The 24,171-nt window shown below is 41.1% G+C and overlaps 2 protein-coding genes across 4 annotated transcripts in view; one reads left to right on the forward strand and one right to left on the reverse strand.

Moving 5' to 3' along the window:
- Positions 1 to 24,171, reverse strand: part of LOC140274630 (DLA class I histocompatibility antigen, A9/A9 alpha chain-like) — a 424,015-nt gene that overhangs the window by 256,635 nt on the left and 143,209 nt on the right. The window lies entirely within an intron of this gene.
- Positions 9,879 to 24,171, forward strand: part of LOC140275100 (protein shisa-7-like) — a 36,548-nt gene continuing 22,255 nt past the window's right edge. The window contains exon 1 of one of the 3 annotated variants that reach the window (XM_072370488.1): positions 9,879 to 10,234. The gene's annotated coding sequence lies outside the window, so the exon portion shown is untranslated. Of the gene's footprint in view, positions 10,235 to 10,611; positions 10,697 to 24,171 lie in introns of those variants that run through there. The other 2 variants (XM_072370490.1, XM_072370489.1) reach the window with 2 other exon arrangements.

The raw sequence follows: 24,171 nt of genomic DNA on the forward strand, positions 1-24,171 counted from the left end.
CTGTTACTGCACTTGGCAGGTTGCTGTAACTTTTGTTTTCACATGCTGAACTCTTTGAACCCTTTACTAGAAGCTGTGGCATCGTCAGCACCACCTGGACAAGCGGTAAAGAAGCTTGGTGTGTTCCAACATGCACGATCTATCTCATTTCATGCAGTTCTGTGAAAACAGGCCGTTTCTATGGAAGGAATTTTGTCAGCCAACCAGGAAACTTTTTGGTCTGAAAGAAGTGAAAACGCACCATTTTGGTCCTGGATAAGTTGACATTTTGAGCAGCGCTTCTACCTTTGCACATGAGTTATGCATGTAAGTGTGTGTCTGAGGGCATGTGTGTGTCCATCCGTGTGTTTGCTCATGTGTATGAGTGACGCACTCTCTGCTGGCCAGAGGACAGCTTGACTCATCCCTGTCTGTTGACTGTACTGAGGTCTGGCAGGTCCACCACTGAGAGCAGCGCTGCGACGACTGTAGCGTCAAACATACACCCCTCCCTGCTTCCAGCCCCGGAGGAAGTGATGTAAAGCCTGAACATGATGGAAAAGAGAGGAAAACAAGAGGAATGGAGATGAAGAGATGTATGCTCTCTCATTGTGTATTCTGCCTTCATATGACCTAATAAACACACTTCCTTTCTTACTCTTTATGCTTTGAGGCTGAACAAGTTTCACATTTGAATATTGTGAACTTTGTGCACAAAGATGACACATGCTGGAAACCCTCCACCCCCTTAAAACTATTCCTCTCAGGTTCCTGAGCATGTATACCTCAAAGCATGCTAGCGCTTAGGTGGACGCCATCTTTGCTTTGACCTACATTCTACTGTCTTATCCTTTCAAATGTGTTACAACAGAGATGCATGTTGGAGGTGGCGAAGCAGGCAGACAGAGGCAGAAAGTTTCTCAGCCATGTCATCAAACTCTCTGCAAAAACCACAGCTTCAGAAAGATTCTCAGCTTAGTTCTCCTCAGACAGTGTATTTGAGTCGCGGTGGACACGGGAGAGGTGGATTAAATGTGACACAGGTCGAGAGTCAGTCTGCACCTCATGTTACATTATTCCTCTGACTGGAGTGTGACATGAAAACAGCCTGCAGGGGAAACTAAACTATGACTCAATCACAGAACATCACATCAGAGCAGAGCAGCAGAAGAAAGCAACAAGCTGTCCCACAGTCGTCCGACAAAGTTATCCACCTTTTATGTTTATGTTTCTGTATTTATCAGACGCTTTTATCCAAAGCGACTTACAAATCAAGATATAACAAGCCATACAAAAAGCTAACAATAAACTACATAGAAGGAACCCAGGAGTCCGACTCTGTCAGAGGTGACAGAGTAGAGATAGGGTGCAGGCATAGAAGGGAGTGCAGAAAGATAAAGTGCAGAGATAGAGGGGGTAGGGAAGTACAAGGTAAGTGCTGGGATAGGAGATGCTCTCTGAAGAGCTGGGTTTTCAAGAGCTTCCTGAAGATAGTCTGTTCTGGTAGCGCTCGGTCATTCCACCATCGTGGGACGACACATGAAAAGAGTTTGGATTGTCTTAGGCGTGGAGTAGGAGCTGCTAGATGGGACGAACGGAGGGACCTTTCAAAAAGCTTTTCCCATAGTTTTTCCCCCTGGATAGAAAATGTATCATTCTCAAATAATTCCTGCAAGATCCAGTTTGTTCTATTGATGAACATGTTAAATTGACTGTTAATCCGCATTATCAGCTTTCTTTTAAACTTCCTTTTCCCACTATTCCTCATTTACATCAAGATTTAACCAACTAAGGATTTGAAGACTTAATACAATCAACAACAGTTTTGATTCTCAGATGTTTTTGTGCAAAAAAAACAAAACACTACGGTATCTTTCATCATCTCTGTTTTATACAAGGAAAATAATTGATATATCCTTCCACCCATTTTCTGTACCCGCCTAATCCAACTGTCGGGTCGAGGGGGGCTGGAGCCTATCCCAGCTGTCACTGGGCGAGAGGCGGGGTACATCCTGGACAGGTCGCCAGTCCATCACAAGGCGTAGTGATACATATTCATATTATTAAATATGCTTATTGGTCCAGGATGTTGCCTTAAATTCAAGGTAAAGTTTTTGCATTGCAGTTCTGGAGGGTCAATATCCGAGGTGAGTCACTGCCAGATGTGAGCGGGGTATGAATAAGCACATTAGGTAGGGTCAGGGTGACATGAATTTAAATGATAAACTTAAATCTAAAATGTACTAATTGTCTAAATATCTTGCCATAAAATCCCAAAGGCTTCAATGAACGTGGAGCCAGAAATAATTAAGTAATTTTCTTCTCAGCACATAAGCTGCACGTCTTACAGATAACTTTTAAGTCTGTGGAACTGCTTTACCTCCTTGCCAGGTAAGCTGTCGTTGGCCATTGTTACCTCAATGTTGCATTTTACAAGACACAGTTTTGCTCATACAAGCATCTTAGCAACACATCAGGAACTGGGAGATGGACAGTTCTGCATATACAGCCAGAATTAGACGAAGCTGAACAGAAGTACAATCATAATACAGCAACTTTACCCTCTTATTATGCATGGTGCACACGTCTTAATCTGTGCACCATGCAATCTCTATCAGTGTCTGAAAGGCCCAGTTTGGGTATCCTTGGCTTTGCAGAGCTTTCTTGGAGTGCTGATTTTCCTTTTGTTTTCCCTCGGCCCTGGTAGGTACACTTTTAGCCCACTGATGTAGAGTTCTGATAACATTGGATGATGTTGGTCGCAGGTAGCAGGCACTTGTCAGTGTGTGTGAGTTTCCTGTAAACCTCAGTGATCACCATGACCTGGATGACTCTTCATCAACATAAGTTACAGGTTTGTTTCCAGGTTTCTACAGTCTGTAATTAGTCCAGTCTTCAGTCGTCTGTTATAGTTGCATTAGAGGTTTGTCTTCTCAGTTGTTTCTTCATATAGTCACTCATAGTTTCCCCTGGTCTTCATGTTCATGCTCCATCACTCACCTGTGTTAATTTTCTCAGCTGTTCTTCATTCACTAAGCAGTTCTCCTCTGTGTTTGAGCTCCCTGGTTTTCCACAGTCCTTGTCTGATCCTCGGCGTCACAACCACTTGTTCCAGTTCTTGTTTCTGATCAGTCTTGTCTCTTCATGTTTTGTCAGCGTTTTTGTTTTATCTCCAGTTTGTTTTGATGTAATAACTGAGTTCAGTTCACCTCCAGCCTCCTGTTGTCATCCTGTCATCTGCTCGTCTGCATTTGAATTCTTCACCAACACTCTTCCCACAAAATGGTAACAACATGCATACAAAATGAACTGATGAAAATGTACTTCAGAATAGGTCTTAGTAACAAGGAAACTCTCTTTTAACTCAAAAACACAGTGTGATAAGGTTGTTTAAGTCTGAGAGCTAAATAATGGTTCATTTGACACAAACCTTTAAGGATGATAAAGATCTTTTTACCAGAAAATACCTTTTTTTCCCCATTTATTGTTTAACGAAGACTTAATAAACCTTATCTCACGGTTTTTGTGTCAGAGGAAGTGATTTATACATGAGATCTCTCCCTTGAATCTCATGTCTGCCAACAGTAGCCATTATGAGTCAGAAGCACTCTGGGAAAAGTTACTGATTTCCTGTCCAGAGGATGGAATACAGAAGGCAGTGAAGGTTTTGGAGAGACCAGAGGAAAAGCAAATCAGGTGTCGACTGACTGGGGAGTTTGACCTTCCTCTGACTAATCAGAACTGCAGAATCGCTCAATATCTTCCTGTCAGCTGTACTGAATCCCCAAGTGGATCATTAAAGATTCATTTCTTCGTGAAGTATCGCACTGAATCATATCTACTCTGTGATATCGTCTTCCTCCACATGATCTTGTTGAGCTTTTTTCTCTCTTTTGGTCCAGCTTTCTCTTGTTAGAGTTTAATCCAGAGATCCTTGTAAGAATCTGTTCTCATTTCTAGTAGCTGTGCTTAGTTCTGTTTTTAAGAGAGAAATTTGACGACTTCCTTAATAATAAAACCCCAAAATTCCCTAAAGTCATGAGGATTTTAATCCATTCTTTTTCAATCACAAGCTGTTATTTAGACTGCTTGTTTCTACGTATTAATCAATAGATAACGTCTACAATAATGCTTCTAATTTTAGTTACTTGTTTCGTTCTTAGTACGGTCAGAGTGCGTCAGAGAATAAAGAAACAAGAAAGGAAGGAATAAGCTAAATCTAGGACAAAAGAGATGTGTTTTACTGCTATTACACCTTGTTAAAACCTAACATTTTAATGCTCAAAGGAACAATCCAAAACAAACCTTATTGATGCACAAATGAAACACAAACAGTGTTGGCTGCACGGTGGTGTGTGATTAGCTGCCACCTCTCACCCAATGCCAGCCGAGATACGCTCCAGTTCATCATTAGGCGGGTATAGAAAATGGATGGATGGACAAACTAAGTGTGTGTTTCTAAAAAACAATTATACCAGTTTAAATCATAGATAATTAACTAACACCTCCAGATAATCTGGTTGGGGTTCCAATCAGTCTGCATGAAAACACTCAATGAGACTCATATGACCCTGGGTACTTCACACTACAGCAGCTGTATACTAATACAGCTGAGGGCTAAATACATCAAATTTTAATTTGATCAAATTAAGTGTCCCAGTCGAGCTGTAAACTGTAGCTTGACTGAACTGTGCATATAATCGTCTTTAGTGTGTACGAAAAACACAGAGAAAAGCTAATTCTGTTCTTTTCTGTAATTGTTAGACTTTGTGTAGGTAAAAGCACCTGGTTAGGTTCAGGAAAACATCCTACTTTGATGGAAATGCAGCCTTTTACAACATATTTTCCTTCTCTTTAATTTCTTTCCATGTGTGAACATCCAAGCAATTGTAGAGACCACAAGTCTTTTTGAAAGGATTTTTCTGCATTAAGGGCCTTGAGATCTATGCTGCTTGTTGAAAAATGATGCTAAATAAGCTTGCTGTCCATTGAAATGTGACAATACTGGGTTCTGACCATGCATCCATGTGTAATGAGCTGGGATGGAAACTTCATTGTCAGCTTCTGTGAATTGTGGTGTGTTAAAATCATAGGTTTTAAAAGTGTGAGGATGGCCTTCCCAGGGAGAATGGGTGTGAAGAAATATTACATTAGTTACTGAAATGATTATCAAATGGAGATCACATACAGTAGTGCAAATGGATAAGGTTTGGTTAAAAGATGCATTATTTAAAGGAAATTTACTGCTTTTCCGACAGGAACACAAAAAAACCCCTCAAACAGTTCAAATAACCAGTCAAATCAACCCTAAGAAACACCAGATGAAGCAAAATAACCAAAAAAAGATTAAAAACAACAACCCTGAGCTGTAAAAAGACCACCGAAACAGCCAAATAGCCAAAAAAAGAACCTGAAACTCTTGAAAACAACTGTTTTTCACAGGTTTGTAACTAATAAACACCTTCAGACAGACCTGTTTTTAAAGTGTTTGATGTACACTGAACATCAAATTAAATAACTATGAGCATCCCATAAACACGTTGGGATTAAGCTAAATTAAGGTCCACAGTCCCTGACTTTAGAAACCCATGTTTTAAAGTAAACAGATTTATTATTTATCACCTTTAAGTATAGAGCCGAAGGACTTCCTCAACACACCCGCATTGTTTTTTATTCCCTCAGAGATCAAAGCGGATAAATAAATTAAGTTATTTTGTCAGCGCGACTAAAATCAGACCTTTAAAATATACTTAGTCCAACTAAAGTATCTCAAAGTATCTCTAGAAATATCTCAAAGTCAGACAAACACACTCAGATAATGAGCACATTCACGTGACTTTAGGCTTTGTCCAGGAACTAAAAGAAGAAGAGAAAACACAGAAGAAGAAGCTAGCACCAACAGAGAATAACCATAAAAAATATTGTGCCTATTATCCGTAAAATATGTCAAGTGTGCTTTGAAGATGTCCAGCTCAGTAGGTAAAAAGCCCAATTCTAACAAGCTGAAATGCTGCATATCGCCACCTATTATAGATGCGTTGGGTGTACTGCGATCAATAAATCAATTTACCTCCCATGCCTGTGTACTGGTACAGATGTCCAGTTAAAAAGCCAAATGCAGCTCCAACCACAGCCCAACTTAACTGTGCGGACTGCTTTATAATCACCAGATGTTTTAGGTTTCACCTCACTGTTTGTTTCAAGCTTTGTATGTCAGCAGTCAGCTGAAGACAGATTTCCCAGAGTGACCAGTGAATATCTGGCATTAATTATATATGAATGCAGTAAATGATTAATGGTGGCAAATGACAGCAAATAACTGTTGAATAAAAACCTCGGCAGATGCAGAACACACACACGCACACACGCACACGTGCACACGCTCAAATGTCATATTTAATTCAGTCTGTTGCACAGAAATTATCGGTGACTATCAGTTTAATGAAGTTATTCCTCTATTGATACTTGAAATTCACTGCAGGCATGCTAAACTTTTATGACATGATTATAGCTTCATCAAATTCACTGGTGTTTTTCCTTTGTGGTGAGCTTTAATACGTGTATGTTGCTGTAAAGATGTGTTAAAAGAACGCCGCACTTGTCTTCGGTGAGGAAACGGCCGGTTGATATGAAGCTTCTCCGGGTCAGGTCAGAGACGTTCTTCCCACTCAAACCTACAGCCTTTGAAATGAAATATTCATCCTCATGAAAATGGGACCTGCACACCGAGTCTAGCTGAGCACAAAGATGGGAAGAAGATTGTTTCCAAGAGGACGCAGTGATTTAACTGTGTGAAATAAGGTCACACGCTTTTCAGGTAATGGTTTTCTGAAGTTAATGGTACAGTATAAATATTTAATAACTGCATTAGTAGTGGCAATATATAATATATTAACAAACAAGTTTTTGTAGCTTAGAGAAACTCACAGCACAATGAGGACTATGATCTCTTGTATGCAGTTTAACATCCATTCAGCACAGGGAGGATTTTTAAAGCTTCTTCCTGTTGGTAACTTTCAAATTTCATAAAAATGGGGTGAGTTATTAGATAATCAAGTTTAGGCTGGCGTACCGAAACTCAGCTTCAGTGTGGAATCGGCGCCAACGTGAACAGTAACAACCAAACTGAATGACAAAGTGAATTTCATCACCTCATTTTGGTGCAACTGTTCATTTCCGCCCTCATCCCACCTGTAACTGGACTGTCTAAAGACTGACTTACTCTTGGATGAACCTACATTAAACAGCAGTGGAACAGTTTGTATAACAAATGTGCTGAAATCACTGTAAGGGACAACCTATTTGCTCTAAGCCTCGACTTATAGCAGCTGGTATCCCAGTGTTGGAGAGGATCAAACACTGCCGGGCGGGGACATGAAACACTTGGCTCTGTTGGCTGCCTGCTGACCAGTGAGCTCGCTGGTTTGGTTTAATCAGTCTTTTTAGTTTACAGGATTTAATAAAACTCATCCATCTGGTTACGTGTTCAAACAAAAACATGCAAATGATGCCGAGGAGCTTGTCTGTTAAATCTAAGCAAACATTGCTTTTAGATACTGCCTGAGTATTTTTGCAACTGGACCACCTTTCATTGCTGAGGAGTATAAGCCAGGACTTGAGGCAGAGTGCTGTAGAGATTTGCATATTATATCTTCTCTTCTGTTGTTGTTATCTGCAGTGAGCGATGGAGGCCTGAGCTACAGAGGCTGGGCCAAGAACAGGGAACAAGACTCTGCTAATTTCCTCGCAAAAATTCATAATTAACATGTTGGATGTAGAGGCTGCAGTTGTCAAGGTAACTGATGACACCGCATTATCACTTGGCGCTTCCGCACCCTCCATCCTCCCTCTTTCCTCTAATTCATCAAGCTTGCATTGAGCAGCTCCTAGCAGGGAGAAAAAAGGGAGAAAGAGCCCACCTAAACTTATTTCAAGTTCCTATTTATTCACACACTTTTATTAGCCCGGTATTAATCTTTTGAAGTCAATTACCATAATAGATGATTGCATGTTACAGTGGGGGCTCCAGGGCCTGAGTGAACCATTAATCATTGCATAAACTGTACTTGTAGGGCTTTGCACATTATTTTCTCCAAAAGGTTAATATCACCTGTTTCACGTGTTTATAGAAATAGTGCAAGCTTTAAAGTACTCTTTATGTTAATTTATCTGTTCCAAAGACACGTGAAAATGTAAGAAAACACTCTTTTATTTCTAAGATTTTATGTATCAGTTCATAAATGATCATCTGGTCCTTAGAATATGGTGAATAGAACCTCTGATGGGCAACACGTGACATATAATACTTTATTTAACAAAAGCTAAGACAAAATGCAGAAGCAGCGTGTGTCCACTCCTGATTCAACAGCTTGTAGAACCACCTTTAGCAGCTGTACCTTGAAGTAATCGTTCCCTGTATGACGTTGAGCTTTGGCTTCAGTTCACTGAGGTCTGTAGCATTCATTTGTGCACGTTCAAATCAGGTTGAGGTCCGGACTGGACCATTGCAGCACCTTGATTCTTTTCTTTTACAGATGTTCAGTTGTGGAATAGCCGCTACGCTTGGTAAAATTATAAATGATCATGTTTGTCAACCTGTTAGTCTAACCCATAGAATCATTCAAAATCTGAAGTTATGTTTATTTAATTCTAAGAACTGGTTAAAACTATTGGATTTTTTTATTTTAATTTGCTTCTGATTTATTCAACTTGGGTGTACTTTTATTCTTTGGGTAGTAAACGATTGATTATGTTGGTAATAGCTTTTAGTTACTGTGTTTCTCTGTTACTTCCGGCTAATTTTCAACATAAATAAAGATGCTTCTGACCGTCAAATCTGCCATGAATTGAAAACTTCATGTGAGCAGATTACAAATCACTCACAAAACCAATTACAAGATACGTCTCAGAAAGAGAAGAGTCAGGTTAGACTGGAAATAAACCTTTTTTAAAAGACAGACCAGTTAAAGAACTATCGAAAGTGTGCCAAAAGTAGGAAACAAAGAAAGTCTCATGATCCAAACAATAGAACATAAACAATAAAACGTGTTGGGACCTGATGTGGCATGCTGGCCTGGGATAACTGGGAGGACTGGGATGATTTATGATGTGTGCACAGATATAAACACAGCAGGGAAAACTCCCTGATCTCAGCCTGATCATACATACTCAGGACAAAGTAAAGACACATACATGAACAAACACCAACTGAAGACAACTGCAGGAGAGAAATGGAAGCACGATAAAAAGTGTGTCCCACTCTTTGGTCTCCAGTTCCAGGCTTCAGATAATTATTAAAGGAGCTTTAATTCCTTGACCTGTCTCACATTTCGATGAGAATGTTTCTGATAAAGGGCAACGTTAAATCACCAAAGATGTGTTATAGGTATTCTATTTAAAAGAGGCAGGGCCACTGTATGTGTTTTTCTAGGCTACTCCATCTCTGGTCCATCTCTTGTTAGCAATCTTTTTCACTAACAGGGGTGACTGATGGTACGCTCATTAATATTTATAGTAACTGTAAGCAGCGGCATGCTGTACCGGGAAACTTCACTAAATCTTTTTATAAGAAATATCTCCTCCACGATTGCTTGGTTGCTCATATATGGACATTTATGACTTCTTGCCGCTCTGCTAACAATCTAGTCCATCATTTGATGAGACTGACCCATCATTTCTGAAAATATTGCTGCATTAGCGGTCAACGCGTTCATATTTTGCATTAACTGTAAGCAGTTACAGGTGCGCGTGGACCGGGAATTCACCGACGGTTTCGAATGCGGCTGAGCCAATCAGATGTGACCATGACGACTATCCGCTTCAGGATTGGTTCATCATTTCCATTACTTTGGGAATGCGAACGTGGGTAAATGCCGTATTATCCAATCGATGACTTGGCGGCGGAGCGCAGCAGAGCTCTGAGAGAGTAATTTCTTATAGGGGCAGAGAGAAAGCAGCATCAGCCTCGGAGCATCCAGGGGAGAGCGCTCAGACGTTCACCGCAACGACAGAACTAGTCTAACTTAACAGATTATTTTGTTAACGCGTCCTCTCGCTGATTTTTATACGTTATATTTGCTTTGGTTTTTCTTTCTTTGAGTTTTTTTTTTGTACTGAAGGGGAACAGCGAGCAAGGATTCACTGCGGCTGATCAATTCCCCCTCTCCAGACCTGGGAATTACAATGAAAAATGTAGGTGACACATTTTCTTTCACTATTCTGGAATCATAACAGGACCCCAGCGGGGATGTAAAAGGTAAAAATGTATATTCAGATGTTTTATGTTGTCTGTCTCTGTGTATTTGGGATACCATACATTGTGAACTGAATTGGTATATTGTGGTTTTATCCCTGCGTAACTTCAGTCACATTTAATTAAGAGGGAAATGGGTCAGTTTGTGTCGTATTACAGCATCCTCAGTGCACACTGTTGGCTTAATATTATCATTATTGTTATTATTAACGGTTAAAATGAACTTAAAGGCTTTGGTGTGCCACATTTCCCAGCCAGAGCGCATGTATGGCTTTGCCATTTTTGCGCTCTACTGGTGAGCCTTTGTTTATTCATTGAAGGGGAGGGGGGGTTAAAAAAATCTCTGCATTTTAGACCCATTCATTCACAGCATTGTTTTCCTCTCGGTCTCTTCACTGGGGAAAATGGTGACGGGTGTCGCATCTATAGGATCCTCTCTGTTGAAAGAAAGATAGACATAAACAGGTATTTTGCTGCCTTCATCATGTCGGTGTTGTGCTGCAGTGTGGTGGAGCAGGTTTTATCATGGGGCTGTTCGCTCATCTACTGCCATGCATGCATACAATACAGTAACGCCTCAGCATAATGCAACAAAACCCTCCCATTTTGTGTCTTCTGCGATGCTCTGAATGCAGCATCAGCATCGCACATACATGCAGTCACATAGCTGCTTATAAAAGGGGGGGATGGTTGTGTTTGTTTTCTGCATATGTGTGCTGCTGGGGAGTCATGACAAAAAGGTTGATCACACTCTTGCAGAAAGACACGCACACACGCACGACTGGCTCCAAAGTTGACGTAATTGCCTCATGAATGCTAATGCATCATGCAAATGCAGCAACGCTGCAAACTAACCCTGCATTGTTGCCTCATGAGCTCACATGAGCCTCGCCAGACTTATTGCACTTTGCACCTGTGTGAATTTGTGGGTTTGCATGTGTGTGTTTGGGCATTCAGGCGTGTAGGTGTGTGTGGAGGTGCATGCTTGCAGATGATATCACCCTGCATACGGTTGCAGGGCCGTGTGATAGAGGCTGTGTTTTAACCAGGAGTTTTAGAGCTGCACACATACACCTGTCTCACCTGGTTACTAAGACGACGGTACATTATAGAAGTGTTTCCCGTCCTCCATGATTGACGCACTTAGATTTGGTCTGTTTGCCCACGTACGTGCTGATGTGATACCTCACCTGAATTAGGTGAAACTTTTTTAAAGTTAAACCTGAAGCACATTAAATCTGTAAATAGGCCTTTTGGCAGCATCTGTGTTCTTTCGTTACAGTTTTATTGGGAAATAGCATCAGCTCACAACACGCCACAGCACCAAAGTCTGATTGTGTATCTTTTTATTGAAGCAAGTAGAATTAGATTTTTTTTCCCTTTGGCTAATGCCAGTGTTTTGAAATCAGGGCTATGGGATAAATTCTGTCAATTATTTTGTTTTCTACACTATTGCGCTGTGACAAGCTCGACTAATTAGCATGAAAACAGTTTAAATTCATCTGTTTCTGAGCAAAAAGAAAGGACAGAAACAATGTGGAGTGGATCAAGAAGAGAAGATAAGACAGACCTTCATTCATTCCAAGTACAAAGAAAACATGAGTAGAGTTAAGGAAATGCGACTGCTCAATCATCATAGTATTAGAATTGAGTCATAAAAAGGTACGGTCAATGAATTGGGTTTTGGTTTTGTGGTAAAAGTGGCTCTCCAGATGTGCTTGTCTCACCTGTGTGGCTCCCATGTAAAAAGCTGTAAAAACGACTGATCTGAAGAGGTAAAAAAAAAAAAAACAGCCTCCTCTGTGCAGCTCCTGTCAACCTGCAGCAATAAAAAGATGATATAAATGATTAAAAAATGACATTTCATGTGAACGAGAATCCTTTTAACAATCAAACATGCGTCTTGACATTTTAATGAAACACAAATATGTGACACTGATGAGGAGAACTATGCAGCATCTTCTGTTCTCCCCAAAACTACCAGCAACTATTGATGTTTTTTGCAGAAGGTTAATGTGAACGCATGTTGGTCTGTTGGCTATTTGGCACATATTGGCCAGGTTGACTACAGCTGGATGGAGCAGGGGTTGGTTCTCATTTTATATTTTCAAATTCAGAATATTTCCCCTTGACTTGTCCCTTTAATGACTCCATCTCCATCAGTATTAAGAAGGACCTTGGCAGCACTGGTGCTCACAATGCATCACGAGTTTACAGGCAGCTACTCTGAGGTCACAATGATTTCTAAATGAATGGTTTTTGAGAAAAATTGACACCACCTAGTAGGACGTCTGTCCTACTTACAGAAGCTGAAGTCCTCTCTGCAGCTGACCCTGAACCGTTTTCTTTATGTCACTTCCACTTTCCTAACTACTCTTCACTGTCCCTGTTACAAATAAAGGCAAATATCCCTTATTTTGTCAAACAGCACACAGCACTTAACCATCAAAAGGTCCAAAATGAAAAAGCAGCTCAGCATCTCTAGCTGTGATTACCGATTTTGTACAAGGCTGTTCGTATGCTCCTGGATGCCCACCTTTGGGTGATATATTAGAAAGTTGCCAGCTGCTCTCTGGGGCTATTGAAGGGCATTTGGGGAAATGCTGGGAATCACTGAAGTGGAAGCAGGTGAAAGAAAACGTTGAGCAACTTGATGACAGAAGCATTGCACATCACAAAGGGATGATGTAACAGGGCCGTAGTATCAGAGTCAGGGCGTTCTTTAAAATGCGGTGTATTTTGGCGCCTTGAAAGGCAGTGAAGTCAAGGATTTTACATTACTGTCCTTTCCCTCATGACAGGCGACTTAAGCCCCTTTAAGCATGTTGAGTCGAGCAGCTTATTCCCAACGTGCTGGAGGAGGTGGCTCGTCTGCAGCTTCACCCTTCATCATGGTTGTGTGAGTCAGTGGTGATTAATCTGATTGGCGGTGTTCAGCTCTCGGTGTGCCCCCAGAGAGCAAGCTGGAAATGGGCTTTGTACTTAGACAAACGGCCTTGGCTGCACCCCCGGATGTTGGGGGGATTTTACATTGAGCTTGCAGAGAGTTTCAGGCGTTCACGTCATCACCGGAGACGTGGGTGCACAGCTGGCGTCACACAATAACCTTCAGCAACAAACACTATTGTTTTGCAGAGTGACTCCTCCACCTGATTCAACACCTGTTGGTGTTTTCTATAGGTGATGAATTTCAAAACACTTATTCTAAAAACTTCTTTCCAGTCCAGTGGCGCTTGTTTCCTGTAAAAATGACCCGATAAAACTGCACTTAACTGCTTGTAGGTGCGTTTTTAAAATGCTAAATGTCTGATTTTTGAAAGACTTATTTTGCATCTATTGGACCAAATTCTTAACAGTTACATTTATAATGTTGCCATGGGGTTGACCAGGATAAGTGCGACCCTGTTCTGATACCAAAGCCTGGTCTGACAGGTGGAGTTGGGTTATTTGAGCACAAGTGAAACGTGTTAAATACACGTAAACAGACTCATGATAGACTCAGGATGAATTGAGAGCTGATCGCTCGGGGCACATTGAAAGGTGGTCTGAGACACATTCTTAGGCTACGTTCACACTGCAAAAGTGGCCCAAATCTTGGTTTTGACTTAATTAAAATCCTCGTAATTTTGTCGGATCTGATTGTACGACAGCTTCAGAAGTGATACATAAATATGGATGTGTGTAACGTCCATATTTACTTTGTCACGTCTTCTTCTGCGCATGCGGATCACGTCAGGAGTTTAGATCGCTCACACTGGAGTCTGATGGGGGTCGCATTTGAATTACAATGTGAACAACCACGCATAAAAATCTGTGTGAACGTAGCCTTAGATTACTGTAGATGCGATTGTGTCCTGGTCGCACTGAAGGACCACCCGCGCCTCACAGTACTCAAGCAGGAGAGTCTCCATTACTGTATTTTCTCTGCCCTCCAGTTTCCTGAAGAATACAGTCAGTGAAAAGCAGCATCCAAACTCGTTATTTACAGAAAACCTTCTCATCTTTTATGTTAATTTCTGCAGCAACAGTGATTATCGCAGCACCGAAACACTTCAGATCTGCCTGTTTATTTGCATACAGAGTGGATAACTAAGATCTGATCACAACTGTTCACTCAAGACGCATGTTGGGACACACTCAATGCACCAAGGACGCATTATAATGCCAGGTCTGACCAGAAAAAGATATTGAAAGGGCCAAAATGACCATGCAGCATATCAAGAAAAGACTCATGTACAAGATTCAACACAAAAATATCCCTTAAGGTGCAGAATTTTCTTTTTTTTTCCAAGAGAGAAGACAAAGCCATGTTTGGAAACACTTTATTGGTATGGTTATCGTACAAAAACAAGGCAGTTTGGTACTAAATGATAAGTGTGAGCTCCATATGTTTGTTAGATGGTGACCCGTACCTGACACATATGTTGATAACCAGGAAACCTGTGCAGCCAATCACGCTGCACCGCTGAGGCTCACGACAGTTTCAACTGTAACAACCACCTGCCAACACTGTACACTTGTGTTATTCCAAAGATGAACTCATTTATTGATTGACTTGTAGTTCAAAACATGCCATTTCATTTGCCCTGGTGACCCTGGTGAATGTGATCCTGTGAACTAAAGTGGTCAAAATGGGTTTCGCTCATACAGTCTCGCAGAGAAGGCCAAAGTAAACTGGCATAGTGATAAAACTGGCATAGTCACGGCTGACCCTGTTAGCATGCTGTAACTGACAACTGGTCCTCTGCCAGCCTGTCTGTGTGGAGCTTTTGCTCTGCAATGTCTGCTGTGAGGGCACATAAATAAACTTGTCACAGCTATTGTTGGCTTGCAAAGCGTAGTGCACAGATTCATTCTGTAGCAGATGTCACTTATCCAGTGGTTTTGGACTGATACATGTGCTGTTTCTGTCGGATCAGTCGCTTCACTTATGCAAACAGGAAGCAGAACACGGTCTTTTGTCCCCACTTCAGTGGCGTTACTTCTTGGAACTTAAGTGACCCAGATCTGTTTTTAAAATGTTGGATGCGACAGGGGCAGTGAATGGAAAACCAAGCAGCCCTGATTCTGAATATGTGGAGCATGTGATGATCTGGCATACTGTCCTTGTTCCAGTGGCTCAAGTTTTCTGTGAATGAAACTGTGTCATGTAATATTTTTATTAGACTTTAAATCCAAAACAGGCCAACACACCAGACAGCGTCAGAGGGAAGAGCTATATCAATAAATCCCATTTAATGAATGACTGAAATAATTAGTCTCACTCAATGAAATTAATAAACAAAATGCCCTATTTATCTGTCAGTTAAATAACTATTAGTGTATCAGGCCATTGAGTACTACAACATACTGTACTATGATGCTGTTAAAGTAACAGTTTGTTTTACTTTGGCTTGAAGAATTAATCATTTAATCTTTTTAGTTAATCAGCTGACATTTTAAAGTAAATATTCCCCAGTTCCTGCTTTTGACTGTTAAGGACCCTTTTTTCTCTTTCTTTCAAGAAATGGATCATGAACATAAATATGGATAAGAACAACTGTCAACTTGAGCAGTGGATTTTACACATATTTCATTCAAATGACATCTAACCAGAGTTAAGTTCAACATTTTTAAATGGTTTTTAAACAAATAGAGGACAAACTAATCAGACGTGAGCAGACAAAAAAGGAGCAGGATGGCCTTACTTATGTAAAGACTAATTATTGATGCAGTTTCTACCTATGTATATATGTTGGTAAAACATTAGCTTGCATCACTCAGCTGTAGCTGCTCTTCCCTGAATTTGTCTCTCATGAGTTGATACATGCAAAGCAAATTAGGTCAGTAGCAGATGCATAAGGATAAATACCTTTTTCAAACAACCAATGGCATCCAACCACAAACACAACCAAGTAATTAACAAGGACTGGACATATAGAAGCAGACTGGAAGTGATTATGATGCCTGGAGGCAGTAAATAAAACTGGGGACGAGGATGCTTTGCATGAACAGACATCACCTTATCCTAAAGACTGCCACTGTGTAACTGTTGATATGACTGTCACTTCTCATACACAGTTAAAACCCTCAAATTCAATTAATTCAGGGACCTTATCTGTTCTCTTGACTGTTTGTCTCGTTTTTCCTGGAACACACTTGGCAGCCGCCGCGGTTGTTGCTGCAAATAGTGTTTGTTGACTTGTTTTGTTGATGCTGCTGCTTGAGCAAAGCTGAGTGGCCACCAAGTGCTACAGTTCTGACAGTAATTATTTACCAAGAGGTTAGTCATAGCGCCTCAGCCTGGAGTTGTGCACGGCTACTGTCGCTGAAAATGCGCCTCGCTGGACTGACACCTTCCAGTTGGCTGTGAGGGAGGTTTATAAACGAGAGGCCATTTCTGCTCCTTCTGACAAACATCCCTCTGCTGGACGTACATGACTGAAGAACACCACGTTTAATTTACACCCTCTGAAGCTGTCACAAAGAAATTTCACCACTTTTTCCTCGAAAAAAGGAATAATTATCACTTTGATCAGATTGACTAATGGCACTGTTGATGGACTTTTGAAAGAAATACTCAGAGTTGTTTCACAGGTTTGCAGCTTTGGGACTAACAGTGAAAAAATCTGTTTCAGTGTCTCATCGTGGCTGTCATGGTCTGCTTCACAGCATGTGCTGCATGTAAACTCAGAGCGCATGATGCAATTAATAATCACATTTACATACCACATAATTAGTCTCAGTAGCCCTGTAAGCTGAACACACTCAAAGCATACGGCGCTTCTTCTCTTCAGCATTTAATGGGGTTTACCTTTGAATCTTTAAGTTGTTTAAGGGTGTTAAAATCATCTTATTCTTCACTAACTGACTGAAATACTGCAAAACAAGCCCCACATTTGCTCTCAACTACACACAAATACTGTCAAAAAGGCATAATTTCTGTAAGATATTGTCAGTATTGCTCCCTCTAGACAGCTCTTCAGTAACCAACCTTGTCTTATATGATTAAAATTGACATTCCTATTTTGAGCGAAGCAAAAAATGTCCTAACAGTAAATGATCACAAAGTCAGACTGTCTCAGCGTATTTTGGATTCATTTGAGTGTTTTTGATTGTTCAAATGCCTCTAAGACTTAATAGAAGTGCATATAGTGTTTTCTTTGATATTAAAGAAGATGTATCGGGAGTTAAACAGCCACCACTGGCTGCTATTTAAACTGTCAGCTCCTGTCACCTTGCAGGCTGATGTAGCTAAAGTGTTGTTTAACTTCAGCTTCTACCAACAACTTATTTGCTCATGATTGGGAGTATTTTTTTCACAGTTATCTGGATGCAGATGATTAATTTCACCTCAGTGTGAGAGCATCTATGTAGCTGATCGATCCCTCCTCTCTAAAAAAATCAAATTATGGTGAAATTTTGACTAAAACCAAACTTTTGAAATACATGTTTACATGTTAGACTGAATAAAGCTGAAAATGTATCGGGAATCCAGAGTCTCTAGCTCCTGAACGTTCAGTTTGAGTCAAACTGGCCTCAGTGCTTTGCACATGCTCCACAATTCCCATCAGGAGAAGCCAGTACACTGAGGAAGTAGTTGTGATGTGCGTTTAATTTATAAAAAACGTCCAATTCAGCGCTCAACATGGTACCAAATTGAAGTCAGCTTGTTTGTCAATTGTTTTGATCCATGATGTTACAGGTCAACTGGAAAAAAGCCAGTAAAAGCACCTCGCACATACTGTACTTCTGTAAATACTGTACATCGATTGCCCTCCTGCGTTCATAAGCTGGGAGAAGGAGAGTAGTTTGATCAGATGGTTAAGTCGAGGCGTTCCTGTAGCTCAGATAAACTTCGCATGTTCGTGTGTTTATTACAATACGCTGATTTAGCAGATGCTTTAATCCAGGCTGATTTACAAATGAGGAACATTGAGTGGTTATTGCACTGAAAGACTTTGAATATCAGTTGGGTGTGATCGTAACAACCGAATGCTCCAGAGCGGAAAAAGGATTGATCGATAAATCCATTCTCACTGGTACTCATGCGTTCATCAGTCACGCACACGGTATGTGACGCGCTCTAACAAATCACATTTATGTTGTAAATTTGGTGCCACACTCAACGACTTCATAGACGTGATTGTCCTTGACCAATCAGAGGTCTGCAGTGTTTGCCTGGATGAGGTAGACTGAGAAAGTGTCAGTTAGTTTCAGTTACCTGGTACAGCCTACACTGAGGTTGCACCGTATCGTACCGTGTTAATGGGAAAAGGTATTTAAGTGCAGTTTGTTGGCACCAAGTCGCTCATTGATGCGACAGAACAGGCTTCCCTGCATCTGCGGGTGGAAAGTGAAGCTGAGATTGGACTCATGCATTTACACAAGTGAACTGTGACCTCTCGGGAGTCTGTGCTATAAATGTCCCTTATTGCTGTATGTGCTTATGACCACCCTTTAAGGCACCTCATATGACCTGATACTTCATGTAAAATGTGCAGAATAATCTCAGCTACCACACTGAAAGCGCTAAGCAGTGAGCCATCCAAGAAGGTGGTGCAAGATAACTTTGCAGAGCGATACTAATCTCGGTAAATCTCCAAACCCAACACATACAAAACAGATGTCTTTTACACGAATAAAAGATGTAAATTGATGTAAAAGTCTTTTCTGTGCAGTTATTTGTTCCCGTTGTTTGCTGTCAGATGAGCGTTCGGCTACAACATGTTTCGTTGTCTTTCCGTCCGGCCTTTTTGCTCCTGAAGTGGTTTGGTAAGTCAGTCCTCATCGCGCTGGTCAAACTGTGGTAAACTAGCTTCATCCTGCAAAATGTGCTCCAACTTTGTTGTCCAGTTGAGTGAAGCACTACCATGCTTCGCTTCGTTTTGTTGCCGACGTCTGTTGCTTCCGCTATAGGTGCAAACTCCGGCAGGAACAGCGGCGTAAACATTACTTTTGCGTCTCATCCTGCCCGAAACAACAAGTAGTTGAATGTGTTCTCGATTAGTCGTGCACATCTGTCGTCGCAGCCGAGACAAGACAACGGCGCCTCGATACTGCAGGAAAAGTGTCAGAAGAAGTCGAACAGGAAGTACAAAATTAATAAACAAACTTAACTCACACAGTTTAAACTTCCCTGTTCCACTTTTAAGCTTGTTTTATGTTTTATGTTTTTATGACATTTACAAGGACTTTACCTTGTTGGGTTTGGCTGGATCATGCAGACAGTTGTAGAGACAGGCGTGCTTGCTCGCTGTTCCCTGCGGCGATGCCTGTTTTTCAAATCCCAGTTTACGCCAAGCTGCACGACCGATTCGACAATGATTCGACGATTAATCGGTTAATGATTCAATTCATCTAAAGATTCATCTCAGGTTCTATATAAACACACGTGGCTACTTTTCATTTAGAAATAAGATCAGTCAGGTCAGTTTGAAGTTCCTTTTTATTAAGTACTTTCACAAATCAGACAGCTGTCTTTGATAGAAAAAGATGAATCTTTTCAATGCCAATGTCTGAGTGACTCACCTCACTACGGTTCAAACTGTATGCTGCTGACAAGTCATTTGCAGCTCAGATGTGGTGGTGACTTGACCAGCTTTGCAGACAGAGTCCTTTACTTTGGCTGTAAACTGCAGTTGCAGTTGTTTCTGTTAGGCGAAGCTTGTGATGGGAGGTCATGCAGCTTCGAGGTGTTCAGCAGCTGGTGGACCCCGGTGTTCTCTACAGCTGTTCACAGAGCCGCAGCTCAGAGAGTTGCCACAGATTTGGAGTTTCTTTTCCCTCTCTAAGAGGAGGACGTATAAAGAGGGTCAGAAACACTTCAGATTCATTCACAGCTTTGCTCTTTTGGTTCCAAAACAACAAGCTGGATGCTTTTAATCATTTAACATCTTGGGGTCTTTTCTCGGATTTGGTTGTAAAACACATATCCTTCCTATGAATCATGTGGAAAAACATTGTTTCCGTGTAGAAACGTGGGTAGTGTGTAAAACTTTGTGAAATATGACTTTTTTTGGGGTGGTGGGGGTGGAATACATTGATTTCTGCATTTTACATAACTTGAATTTGAATATTTCTTGTAGTTTTGGGTTGTACTGCAGCCTTATTTTCTATTAAATGTCTTTCTGTTTACATTATTCTGCAATAAAGGGAAGGTAGAGGTTTCTCTGCTATTCATTGTAAAGGTTTTATTTACCTTTTAAGGGGATTTCTGGCATCGAGTATAGTGTTACAGTAAATTTAAGGAGTTTTTTAAAGGCATTATATGGAGCAAGTATGATTATATAATGAAACGAAACATTTAGTATGCTTTGTTTGTTTTGTTCAACTGTGTAGTGATGGTTCAGTGTACCAAATAGCAGATTATTCAACCCCGTCTGAGGATGAATAAATAGATTAACTGTTATGACGCTGTGTGTTGTCACTCTGATGAGAGTTAATGGAGGCAGTAACCTTCTGTGATACTCCTCTCTTCATGGTATCATCTGTAAACTAGGGTACATTAATGGATTTTTATTTTCTAACACGTTTTAACCCACCACTGGAGTAGTGGGGCATCACAAGGGCGGTGCATTGACCTTTATGGACTGAGTTCACCACACTGAAGGCTCTGTAAGCTTCGCCTCAGTCCATATCAGAATACAGAGCCATACTGCTACATGCCCTTATTCACTGGCACTTTTCCCAGCATGCTTCAGAGAGCATGGAGGTGGGGAGGAAAGGGTGAGTGGAGATGAGAGGAAGCAGCAAAGGGTCGAGCGTGGGGGTAATGAAGAGGGGTCAGAGGGATATGATGAGAGGAGAGGGGACTGAGAACAAGATGGAAGAAAGGAAAAGGAGAGGAGGCTAAACAAAAAGAGGCGACAGCTGACTGACGGTGACGATATGGACGCATGCCGGCGTGATTCACTGACACCGTTTACAGAAAGAACACACGAGAAGATCCAGATAATAACAAGACAGGAATTTGTCTTCTTTTTCCTATCGCTTGTTTTTCTCGTTCACTCTTTTCAACGCTGCAGTGCTATTCTCAGAGAGACGCTGCGGCCCACGCGCTGCCGGGGAGGGAGGGGGCGAAAGGATGGAGGGATGGAGCGAAGAGTGATGGTGTGTGCATGTGTGGTGTCAGGGAGCTTCTGTGGCTTTAAAGCTCAAGTGAAAGTCAGGCAGCGCATACGGTGGACTGTTAGCATGACAACACGCGCACAGGCTCCACTAACACTGAAGGCATGTATTGATAAGATTGTTTGTCCACTATTGACACACGATACTATGAACGGCACTATTTCAGAGTTGCAACTCTGTTTTTAATCGATTAATCTGTCACCTGTTGATGAAATGTTTGGTCTCCATCGGAAACCAGTGAAACAGCTCAAAATGCTCACTGAATTCCAAATAAATTCTTAAAAATAGAATAAAGAAAATGAACATTTAGAAGCTGAATAATTCATTTCTCAGTGCTGCATTCTTGACATGTGGAATAAAGATAAGATAAACTGATATCATTATATGATCCTATTCAGGAGGAGATATTGATTAGCGATAGCATTAAATTAACCACTAAATGAAAAATGTAACATACGATGCTACTGTTTGTTTTAACTTTAAAGCTTAAATCCCTCACAGTGATCATGGCTCAACTGTTCCATATGTTGTCAGGATCCTTGTAAATGAAGCACAACATTGAAGATAGTCAGCAAACTGGCGCTGCGTCTCTGAGTGTTTGAGTCACTACGGGAGATATTACTCACACATTTAGATTTTGTAACTCACGGTGCCCAGAATAACTGCATTTTGAAGTAGTTGTCTTCATGATTAATGCAGTTTGGTTGAATTATTGGAGATAAGAACAGATATTATGCTTTTGTTTTTAATAGATTGTTTTCAATTTGATGTTTTTGCTCTGAGAATAATAACATAATTGGATCCACTAAACGTAGTAACATGACAGTATCGGCTTCTCAGGGGGATTTAATAACACTGTTTCCCAGTCCTATGATACATACATAGTAAGTTGACCCTTTGTAGTCTTTATTAATGATTCATGAACAATAGTGTCCCAGAAATTGAGGCATAAAATAAATGGAGGAGCTGCAGGAAATGAAGTTGCAAAAGCAGCTCCAACAACATCATTGAAAAACATTAATAGTCTTTAATGATCTGTCAGCTCACTGATTTGCATTTAGTCAGATCAGAATAAAAGAACTACTGTGGAAATACATGATTTCACTGAGAATCATACATGTGTTTAATGTGTTCTACGGAAAGGGGACACAGTTTGTACCACTGCTCTGGCACATATTGTTGGCAGGGGGGGTGTCAGCAGGACAAATCCATACATGTGTGTCGCACATGCAGCAAGACGAATGGCCGAGATCAGCAGGAAGACAGGAAAAACAGGGAGACAGAGTGAGACCAGCAGGGGTTTATGCAGACAGACAGTTTTACATGCAGGCGCACATATGTTGGAGGACAGACAGACTGCCTCAGAGGCTAGAAAGTCTGAATCCTTTCATAACATGTGGATGCAGTGCTTTAATAAGTTTGCTCCTCCCTGAGGAGCTTTAAAATACTCTTTCTGTCAAATTCTCACAAAATAACATCAAATCTTAGATCTAAAATGAGAAAGCCATTTCTTTGGCTTCCCGTAGAGCAGCACGGTGTTTTGACCCCGTTGTGGACATTCGTATATTAGTTTCTAGTGTGTGCTTATTTTATATATATTTTAAATATATTTAGAATTTCCCCCACTGGGGGATGAATAAAGTATTTTTCTGTTCTATTCTATTCTATTCTATTCACAATATTTATTGAATTAATACACTTGCTGCCTAGAAAGCCAGTGGAAGTTCAGCCATTTGTCAGCATGGGGTTTCTTAATTACGACATCTGAGGAAGCGGGTCGGAAAAGCCCCCGGAGGGTCGAGACACACTGATGTGAAGCCAAGCTGTCAGGGCAGCAGAGCGCCCAGAACTTTCCAGCAGAGAGGACAGGCTTATTTAGGTTATTGTGATTCAGGACTTATTTCCCATTAGCCCTCCCTCTAACCCCTTGAACGTCCCGTTTTCATGTATTTCACTCTTTGTGTTCCTGCCATCTTGTTGCTCGTCTTGCCGTCGGTGCTGCAGCTCTGACTCCTGTCAGCTGTAGGTGTTGTTGTTGCTCTGGGAACCGGTGATCTAATTTTTGTTTTGCTTTGGAGAGCAGGAGCAGCAGGATCCATGGTTCTTGGACTGGAAACAAGAAATACTGCATTTTGACATTGTAAATGCTACATTAACATTAATTTACCCAAAAATAGCTGTATCCGTTACCCAAAGGAGACATCAGCCGCGTTTGCAGTGATTTGTACTTTTCTTTCTTCTTAGAGTGTTAACTGTGGGCCCAGTACCCTAAAAAGAAGGACTTTGTTTTTTATTCATAAGAAGTGCAAGAGGGAGATTTATTTACACAACTTACTGCTGCAAGTTGAGAAAGTGAAGTTGAGAAATGTGCCCACTGGTGTGGTCATACAGGGATGTGTCTCTTCAGTTGCAGAGGAGGACGTTAGGACTCGTGTCATAACCAGCGAGTATTTGCTATGTTTATTTAATGAATCGCCTGATTTTCTGCAAAGTGGTCGATAAATGAATGAGATACAGTTCCCAAAGGATTCTGTTCCTCTGAAAACAGCTAAAGCGGCTTGTTTCATACAGCTTATTTCAATCGAAACCACGCTGCAGGTATTAATTAAGAGGAAGAAAATGAGGGTTTTCTCCTCCCACTCCCTGTGCTGCGGGCGTCGCTCTGTCCACACATCTGTGATCCCTGCTCCTCTGTCCGTCTGTCAGATGAGTCCATACGGCATCTGTCATGTACCGCGCTCTTTCTTTATCAAAGTCAGATCATGGCTGCTCCCATCTCCTCTGTCAGCTGCCGTTTTATGTGGGAGTCTGTGCATTATAGGGAATAATAG

The sequence above is a fragment of the Leuresthes tenuis genome, unplaced genomic scaffold (genome assembly GCF_036924035.1).
Source record: "Leuresthes tenuis unplaced genomic scaffold, fLeuTen1.0.hap1 SCAF_18, whole genome shotgun sequence".
NCBI classification, from domain to species: Eukaryota; Metazoa; Chordata; class Actinopteri; order Atheriniformes; family Atherinopsidae; genus Leuresthes; species Leuresthes tenuis.